This window comes from Nelumbo nucifera, chromosome 1 (assembly GCF_055504915.1).
Source record: "Nelumbo nucifera cultivar China Antique chromosome 1, China Antique-T2T, whole genome shotgun sequence".
Taxonomy (NCBI): domain Eukaryota; kingdom Viridiplantae; phylum Streptophyta; class Magnoliopsida; order Proteales; family Nelumbonaceae; genus Nelumbo; species Nelumbo nucifera.
This window is the reverse complement of record NC_142649.1, coordinates 127,567,315-127,576,258: the sequence shown is the minus strand read 5'-3', so window position 1 is coordinate 127,576,258 and position 8,944 is coordinate 127,567,315.

The window sequence follows — 8,944 nt, the reverse complement described above, 5'->3', positions numbered from 1 at the left end:
ATTCGTCAAATATCAAATCGAATTCGAATATTGTATTTTATAATCGATTTCGAATTCGAATGTAGCCTGATTCGATTCGAATTCTATCCGTTTACAGGCCTAGTCGTATTTTTAACAGAATATGGATAAAATACAGGATTTTCCATGTCCTTTTCTTTTAATTTATAATAACAAAGCAACAAGTATAGGAAGTCAATCTTTCCATGGTTTGGCTAAATTTCCGAATCTCCTCTTTAACTTCTATTTATCAGAGTTAGAATTTAAGTTATGTTTGGTTAGAGCTGTCAATGGATCAAGTCTCATTCAAAACCGGGTATACTAGTTCTGAACCGATTATTAATTGATTACTAATGATGGATCCAGAAATCGTCCCGAGACAATTGGATTTGACCCAATTATACATTATTATACTTGATAGATTTATAGTTATTTATGATATGTAATAACTTAAAATTTTATTTTTGATAATATAACCTTAATAAAAATGATAGTAAAATAGTAAATAATTTATCTTTTGATAAAATAAGCATTTTTGAACAACTTATCGTATATGCTATCAATGAAATTTACCTTTTTGCACATAAAATATAACAAAAATTATAAGAAAAACCAATAGGCCTTTTATATATTAACTATATAATTGGTTTGAGTCTGATAGATTCAAAACAGTAAGAACAACCCAATCATTAATTAGGATAAAATTGTAGAACCAAAACCAACATAATTGGTCTGGTTGATTGGTTCTGTGGGTAGACCCAACCCATTGCAGCTCTATGTTTATAGAGATTGGTTTGAAAGAAAATAAGAAAGAAACAAAAAGTTAGAAAGTAAAGTTGAATTTCACTGTAAACCTTTCTTATTTAAACATCCACTTTTTACAATGGATCAGAACAAAAGAGAAGGTTCATATTATAAGATTTATATATTGAAAAGAACATATTATCTGCTTAAAAGATAATCATATTTTATCATCACCGTTTTATAAGGACAAAGCAACAAGGAAAATACTCATCAAAGTCGGAGCAAAAATTAGCAACATCACATGGTTGCTGACAAAGTGATAGGCGATAAGGTTATGTTTGGTTTGATGGAGTAGGAGAAAATCCAAAAGTTGGGAGAAAGTTATTAATAATTTCACATATTTTGGTAAGAAATTTCCCTCACTATCTGCTTATTTTCTGTCAAACGAAACATAGCCTAAAGGTTATATCTTGAAAGCTCTAGTCTATTATGTATACTAAGCTGGGAAGGGCCTTCGTCTGGGCAGCGTGGCCTTTCCTTCCCACAGGATTGGGTATCCACACTTGAAATTTTATTTCGCGTGCGAAAATCACTTCCAGCAGGATGAGGTATCCACATGTGAAGTTTTTCATCACGTGAAAGCTGTTCGTTGTGTGTTGTCTTCTCCAACAGTCGTTGTGTTTCAAATTCAATGGTGCCCATTGACGGTAATTGGTTTCACTCTGAGAGCCTCTAGAGACTAAGAGGGCGGCAGCAAGAAATAGTGGTTCTCCTTTGTGTACCATTTCCCTCCCATCTCTGCCCTGCGTTTCTCAGTCTTGGATAGATTCTCGCGTCGCCATTGTCATGTCCGAGCAAGAGCTCCAGCAGGTCGCTATAGACTAAGGGGTAGAAGCGGAGGAGGGTGAGGGAGAGTGAGTGTTTGATGCGGGGAAGGAGGCTCTATCTGAAGTGAGTAGATGAATGAGAGAAGCAATAGAAGTAAAGGAGTTGCATGGGTGGCACTAGCAACCAGAACAAGTCAAAGAAAGGAAGTGGGAGTGATGCTTCGATGACTGAGTCGGAGCCTGAGCAAGCTGGAGGAGCGACTTTGCATAGCTCCAGCATCATGGGTGGTGCCATGAGCGTTGGAGTCCGCAAGCAAGGAATCTTGTGGGTGATTTAAGAAATTTGAATTATTTATCAACAAAGCAATCGAGGAAAGTACGTCTTCGAAATTTGAATTATTCATCAACAAAGCTATCGAGGAAAGCAGCTTTATCATTTTCTTTACAAGACTAAGGCCAAAGAAATTCAAGATTTCAGTCACTGTGAGTTGCTGTGTCTTTGTTTCCTTTTGCCATTCTCTCTTCCCTGCTCGAGTACGTCGACCCTTTGTCTTTTGGGCAAATAGGAGCCACACCAAGACAATTGGATCTCCAATTAGACCGACTTATGCCCTTTTATGAGATGACTGTTAAATTTTCTTATTATCTTATAATCATATTTTGCATGTTTACAGGTGGTTACTGCTTGTGTTTTTTTAATTTAATTTCTGCATGTTTTATTTCACAGTTGTCGTGCTATGCTCAGCTACGTTTTTAAAATTTGCCATTTGGTTGCTATAGACGATTAATGATTGAAGTCTATGTGAATAGTGGTACAATGTTAGGAGACAGAGCGTCAGGAAAAAATGAAAAAGAACAGAAGAGAAAAGCATGCAACTGTTTTTGGTATTCTGTTACTGGTTAGCTTATTATCTATCCTTCATGGGGATACTTATAGTTCTGTTAGTTAGGATATGGTGAATTTAAACAAGAAAGACCAAACAAAAAAAAAAAATTGCATTAAGCACAATTGCATTTTAGGCGCATGTATTCCATGGTCCTCTGTGCCTCAGTATTTGTGCCATCTACAAAATGACAACAAACTGTAGTGTCTCCAACTTGAAAAGTTAATTTATTTCAGAAATACTTTTCTTCCATCTCTATGTGCATTACTATATGTTCCTCACATCACAAATGTATATCCACTTCTAGGCCTTGAGTTGTAGTTACTCATTTCAGCTTTCAATAATTATTAAACACTATTGTCCCAGAAAGAAAGTAATACTTGATTCACATAGGGGATTAAGTTGGTAGAATGTTTTTGTCTACAACTTTAAATGCCAAAGTTAAACAGAGTTTCTACCGATGTGAAATAGGAGGGTCACCTTTACAAAATTCATTGGCATAGGATAAAAACTTTATGCCTAAATCCACATGGGATTGGTTTATCTATTGTGCTTACACATGACATTCTAATATGACACTAAGAGCAATATCCATATATGAGCTATTGTACATGCTACATTCTAATATGAAAACATTATTACTTATCTTCTGGGATGGTCAGCAGGCCACTCACCTGCTCTCATTTTTGTAGATTTTGTCACATTTTGATGTAAGATCTTGTACATGCTTTGCTTTCAAGGCAGGACCATATCACATGTCAACCATGAAAGTTAACCTAAGTCTTGCTCATCAAAAGAATTACTTGCACATGTGAGATAACTAGAATCATCAAGCTAACTTTATTTTTCACCTAAGAAGATCACCTTGTGATCTCAGGAGCATTACCTAGGTCAATTCAACCATGCAACTACATTGCACTCTTAACAAGTGATAAACTATTAATGGTTATTTCTGATGAAGGTTCATGGTCTTGACCTGGAAGAAAGATATTGTGAGAATGGTGCCTTCCCAACAGAAACAACACCTTGCTTTCAATTAAATCCTCATGGCATTGGTTGTTTGTTTTATGCTGCCACTAAAACATGTTAATCTAACCATTAGGCTCAGTTTGGAAAGAGTAAAAATACAAATACAAATGGAGTCTATCCCTTTCTCTAAAAATCATTTTTTCATGGAGAATCTATTGAAGATAAATTTCAAGTAGCAGAGTAACACCAATATAATGTCAATTGGAAATTTAAAATAAGCCTAACTATGGAACCTCTTCCCTTCTGAAAATAACAAATGGGGTTTTGAAAATCTGCCACATGCTATACATAATTAATGATAATGTTCAATTTTCTTTACAAATTAGTTTTGCTTTTTGCTTTATTTGTTCATGTTCTTTATAATTTCTTGATATTTAATTTAGATTAATGTCCTTCTTTTAAACAAAATGATATGTAGCTGATTATAAATTACAGATAATGTAAAGCCCCTTATTTGTTTTTTCTTTGTGTTATATCTCTTACAAATAATATAAAGCCTCTTAGCTATTTTATTTATTTTTTTGTTTATATGTGCAAAAGTTTCTATTTGGAAAACCTTGTGGGCTACTATAAAAGATGAGTCCTACATGCACATATGTTCCTAGTATTAGTAGGAAAATTTCTCTTAATCAATATCCATTAAAATTTGACTTTGGCCCACAGCGTTGGCAAGTAACAATGATACAACCTCATAAGAATACACGTGTTATAACTGTTAATATCTTTCGCCGATTTAAATTTCATTCAGAAATGTGGCAACATTCTCTCTCAATGAGATCAATGATTAATGAATTTAATGAAGGATCATTATGGGAGGCATAGCTACCAAGTGCAAGAAAAATGAATCAGTTAAGCATAGTTCAAAACAAGATTCAAATTGCAAGTTATCCATCAATCAAGATACTTTGCTGGAATGTTCATGGAGTTAAAGATTATATGTTCACAGAGATTATGAATGGTCTAATTGAAGATTATAGACCTACTGTGGTTATTCTCGTTGAAACAAGGGCCAAAAAATCTGAATTTGAAAGTATTATCAAACAACTTCGAATCAATAGTTGTCATATAGTTGAACCTGATGAATATTCTAGTGGAAGTTGGTTTTCATGGGAGGGTAGAGATGTCCTTTTAAATTTCACTAACATTTCTAGCCAGTGTATGCAGGTGTAGATAGATTTGCAAAATTTTTAACCAAAATGTTTATTAGGAGGTTGTGGAGAAATAATGCAAAGTTGGTATGCGATACATGCAAAAGAAACTCTTCTTGATACAGTAGAAGAGAATGAATATAGTGCAGATGAGAGAGAAAATGAACAACAGTCTTAAAATTTATAGTTTAACTTTATCAAATACTTACAAAGAGTAGCATGAAGAATTGTAACTTTACTAGTTTTTAAGTTAGGTCTAGTGAATTTTGTGAGAGTACTACTTGAAAAGTGTAATTACTCTTTTGGTTTGAAAAGAGTACTACTTCAAAAACTATATTTTGATCTTTTTGTGTACATAAATGTAAAGGAAAATATGATTTTATAGATATTTCTCTTCTTTCTTTTTTGTGTATTCTTTTATTTTTGTTTCTTTAGTATGTGTGGGAATTGAATTAGTTTTATTTTCTATACTATCCATGCCAAACATTAGTAGCAAAGACATTTTCTATAGAAGGGATAACTATAGAGGGGAAGGCAGGAGAGAGAGAAAGATCTACGCTAACAAAGAGGATGACCAAGTCTTTTTTTAGTCTAGACATAATAAAATGATCACATAGCTGAGCCAGCTCCAAAGAGTCTAATATGCAAGTTTAGTAGTTGGAAATGCCGAGTGTGGTCAAAACATATGAAGCAAAATCTAATAAACAAAATAGGTTAGAATCATATTCAGCACACTAGGTATAGTATTTAATGATTTGTATACTAAGAGCATGGAAAGACTTTCTTATGTTCAGATTGCTGAATATTGATCTGATTGCAAGTAGCACCTTTGAGATGGCTAGAACAGGACTCCACATGGCGGTTTTTTTTTTTTGTATTTAATGTTCCTAATACAAAAACCACCTTTGAGATGGCTAGAGCTGGACTCCCGGCATAGTAGAACAACTACAAATGATGTTGAATGAGCTCAATCCTTATGTAAAGGTGTTTCATAAGGCAAGAGATATCCTCCAATATAATCAATTACTTAACCTACACATTAGAATAATAGAAAAAAGAGTTCCAAACACAAACCAGTATAACAAACCATCATATGGAATTGTAGCATTGATAGTTGGTGATGGGTCTGAAAATACACATCGACGAGATATTATTGTCCGTACCATTGACAATAAACTTCAAAAAATAGATGAAACACATCCAAACTATATGTCGCTACAATACCCCCTACTGTTTCCATATGGCAAAGATGGTTGGAGCATTAACATTCCACGTAAAGGAGTTAGAGTCATTAGAAGCATTCAAAGAGACACTCTTTCTATAAGAGAGTTTCATGCAAATCGACTTCAAGAACGAATATAAGAAGGCAAAACACTATTACAAGGTGGTTGTCTGTTACGATAATATCTAACTGATGCATATGCAATTATAGAGGAAGAACGCCTTAGGTTTATCAAATTAAGCCAAAAACAAATGAGAAACAAGTTGTACCAAAGTTTGCAAGATGCAATAACTTCAGGAGATAATGATGCTTGATTAGTTAGTTGTCGCCTTGTCCTTCCTTCTACATTTATAGGAGGATCAAGATACATGATCCAAAACTACCAAGATGCAATAGCAATATGTCGAGCACTTGGCCCTCTAAATATTTTCATCACATTCACAGCAAATCAAAATTAGAGTGAGGTTACAGCAACTATGACAGAAATGCCTTGGTTAAAACCAAATGATCGTCCTGATATCATCACACATGTATTCAAAATGAAGCTCAAATAACCACTAGATGATATTAAGGTCTAACAGATTTTTGGAAAAGTAATTCCATGTTTGTCCATACAAATCTCTATCCACTAATACGATTTTATAAAAACCATATTCTTAGTTGTCTTCTAACATTCACTTTGAACTTTCAGATTTACATGTCATTGAATTTCAAAAGAAAGGGGTTCCACATGCATATATATTAGCCACACTTTATCCTAAAGATAAGCCTCGTACCTCTACAGATATAGATGCAATAGTTTGTGCCGAAATACTGGACAAAGATGAAAACCCTCTATTATATGAAACCATCATGAAATTTATGATACATAGACCTTGTGGAAGGATTAATCCAAACTCACCATGCACAACTGAGTTCACGTGTACAAAGCATTACCCACGAGAATTCTCTTTAGAAACCATTATTAAAGAAAGTGGTTATCCTATCTACCGTATGAGGAATGATGGAAAGTAAAAGTTGGAAAATATAAAGTTGATAATCGTTGGGTTGTTTCTTACAATAAAGATTTGTCACGAAAGTATAATGCCCATATCAATGTCGAAATTGTTGGATATTTTCAAGTTGTCAAATACTTATACAAGTACATACACAAAGGATTTGACAAAGCAACCATTTTTCTCTAAATGAATCAAACTGAAGAAAATAGAAGTACAGAGCTAATTCAAGGAATTAATGAGATCCAACAATATATGGATGTAGATATGTATCAGCCTCTAAAGCATGTTGGAGAATATTTGATTTCCCTTTAAAACATAAGAACCCACATGTTGAAAGACTACAATATCATTTAGAAAATCAATAGACAATTATTTTCAGTGATACAGATGACTTATACCATGTAGTATCAAAAACAGATATTGAGAGAATATTGTTTACTACATGGATTGAAGCAAATGCAAAATACCTAGATGCTTGAGAATTAACATATCTAGAATTTCCTACAAAGTGAGTTTGGAACCAAGATGAAAATATTTAGACAAGAAGAAAAAAAGGCCGATCAATTAGAAGATAAATACTATGCGCATCCTGGTTCTGGAGAGAAGTTCTACTTATGAATGCTATTACATGTAATTCGTGGACCTAGGAGTTATAAAGAATTTAGAATAATAGATGGCATTGAACATCCAACTTAAAAGTCAGCATGCAAAGCTCTTGACTTGCTAGAAGATGATAACGAATGGCATGAAGCATTATCTGAAACTCGCATTTGGGCAACTAGAGATCAATTACGTCATATGTTTGTAACGATTCTACTATTCAATAAAGTTACAAATCGAAAACAACTATGGGATATTCATTGGAAAGAATTATGCAATGACATACAAGCAAGAGCAAGAACAAAAACTCAAGATTCAAACTTGTTATCTAACCAACAATTACGAAATTGTGGCCTATATGAGATTAACTCAATCTTGACCAAAAATGGGAAATCTCTACAATATTTCCCAAATATGCCAATTCCTATAAAGAACAACACATACAACAACATAAACAAACTTCTATGGGAAGAACTACAATATGATAAAAATATTTCAAGGAAAGAATTTCAACGATTATATGGAGGATTAAACCAGGAGCAAAGGATAATATTTGATAAAACCATTAATTCATGTGAAACTAAAATTGGTGGGTTTTTCTTCATCTATGGAAGTGGTGGTATAAGCAAAACATATTTGTGGAATACATTGATTTCAAAGTTAAGATTAGAGAAAAAAATAGTTTTTGTGGCTACAACGCCTAGAATTGCAACACTATTACTACAAGGTGGAAAAATAGGACACTCAAGGTTCAAAATACCACTTGAGTTACATGAGACTTCAACATGTTCTATTAATCAAAAGTCTCAATTAGCATCACTTATTCAACAAACAAAGTTAATCATTCGGGATGAAGTACCAATGGGTCATAGATATGCAATTGAAGCAGTTGACCGCACTATAAAAGATATCATGAGAGTAAGTGCATCACATAACTCCAATAAACCCTTTAGTGGTAAAACTATTGTCTTAGGTGAAGATTTTAGACAAATTCTACTTATTGTTCCAAAAGTATGAAGACAATAAATTATTGCTACATCATTGCAAAGATCAGAATTATGGTCGCAATGTCAAGTTTTCAAATTAACAACAAACATGAGGCTTCTAACAAATAAAGAGACATCTGATCAACTATTAAAAATAAAAAAAAATGATAATTGGGTCCTTCATATCAAAAATGGTGATATCAAATGTGTTTCTCTAGAACCTAATGTTGAGTCTGATTGAATACAAATACCGGATGGTATTCTAATAAAAGAAGATGGAATCAAGATAAAACCTTTGGTTGACAGCATCTTTCCAGGCATTCAACAAAAATTTATAGATGAAGATTACCTATTAGAACGAGTAATACTTGCTCTACGAAATGAAGAAGTTGAAGACATAAATTTATACATTCTAGAACTTTTACCTACCGATGTCCGTACATATCTAAGTGCAGATACAATAACCAAAGAAGAAGAATTGACATCAAAGCACTCAAGTATGTACCCAA